Here is a 1,140-nt window from a genome sequence, read left to right as displayed (position 1 = left end):
ATGCTCTAAATAGGCCACCAATTTCTCCTGGCTTTTAAGGTTTCTTCTGAATGATCTGCTGTTAGCCTGGTGGTGTTTGGATGTAATCTGAATTTTTGTCTAGTTACCTTTCCATTTTTTATTCAGCATTGATCTTGGTCAATCCATTTACTATATGTCTTGATGCTGTTTCATATAATATCTAACAGATGTTCTCTAGATTTGTTGCATCTTGCTGTAAATCTCTGTAGTAAAATTAAGGAAATTTTCTTGAAGTACACCCTCAAGTATGTTTTCCAATCTCTTTACTTTCACTTTCTCTTTTTCAGGGATCTCATTAATTTGTGGGTGTGGTCATTTATATAATCTCATATTTGTCAAAGACTTTGTTTATTTATAAAAACATATTTTGTTTATTTTTTTGTATACTGAATTAACTCAAAAGACCAGAGTTAAAACTCAGATTTTTTTCTTCTGGTTTGTGTAGTCTATTGATAAAGATTTCAATTGAACTTTTTAATTTTTAAAATTAGTTTTTTAATTACAGAAACTCCAAATGATTACTTTTTAGGCTGTTTATCTCTTTCTCTCTTTCCTGGAAAAATATGAAATGCTTCACAAATTTGCATGTCATCCATGCACAGAAGCCATGCTAATCTTTGTATTGTTTTAATGTTTTGTATATATGCTGCCAAAGTGGGCATAGAATTTTAAATTTAGAATTAAATATTCTATAGGAAACTTTGTCCTGTCCCTATATATAACCATCCAAGGCTGCAAATGCATTTTCACATTTTGAGTACTTCTGTGTGAGTGGCTAATCTTTAATCATGAATTTCTCTTTAATCAGAAATGCCTTTAATATTGTAGAATGTAATAGTGACATGACTCATCTTAGGCAATGAAAATTATTTGAAATAAAAAGTAATGTTACACAGTATTAATACTAGTTGGTAAAATATGAAAGTTCATTATCAATGAAATTCATGTGTTAAGGTTTCAGGAATAATTAAATTTTGTAATGAGATTCTGGTTATTTTAATGAAAGAATATTCCAGATCCCAAAATTAACTTGATATTAATATCATAAACAGGTTTGTGTGTGAAATTATATTCCTAGAAAAAATTGATTATTTATGAGTCAAAAGCAAGTAGTATAAC

The 1,140-nt window shown here is 28.7% G+C and overlaps 1 non-coding gene across 1 annotated transcript; it reads right to left on the bottom strand.

Moving 5' to 3' along the window:
• Window positions 1–578: 578 nt before the first annotated feature.
• Window positions 579–683, bottom strand: LOC112423630 (U6 spliceosomal RNA). Its single transcript, XR_003014109.1, has one exon. It is a non-coding gene; the product is annotated as a U6 spliceosomal RNA (small nuclear RNA).
• Window positions 684–1,140: the final 457 nt, after the last annotated feature.

This window comes from Macaca nemestrina, chromosome X (assembly GCF_043159975.1).
Source record: "Macaca nemestrina isolate mMacNem1 chromosome X, mMacNem.hap1, whole genome shotgun sequence".
In the NCBI taxonomy this organism is placed as follows: Eukaryota; Metazoa; Chordata; class Mammalia; order Primates; family Cercopithecidae; genus Macaca; species Macaca nemestrina.
The sequence above is the reverse complement of the archived record's forward strand: the minus strand, read 5'-3'. Positions and strand labels throughout refer to the sequence as shown.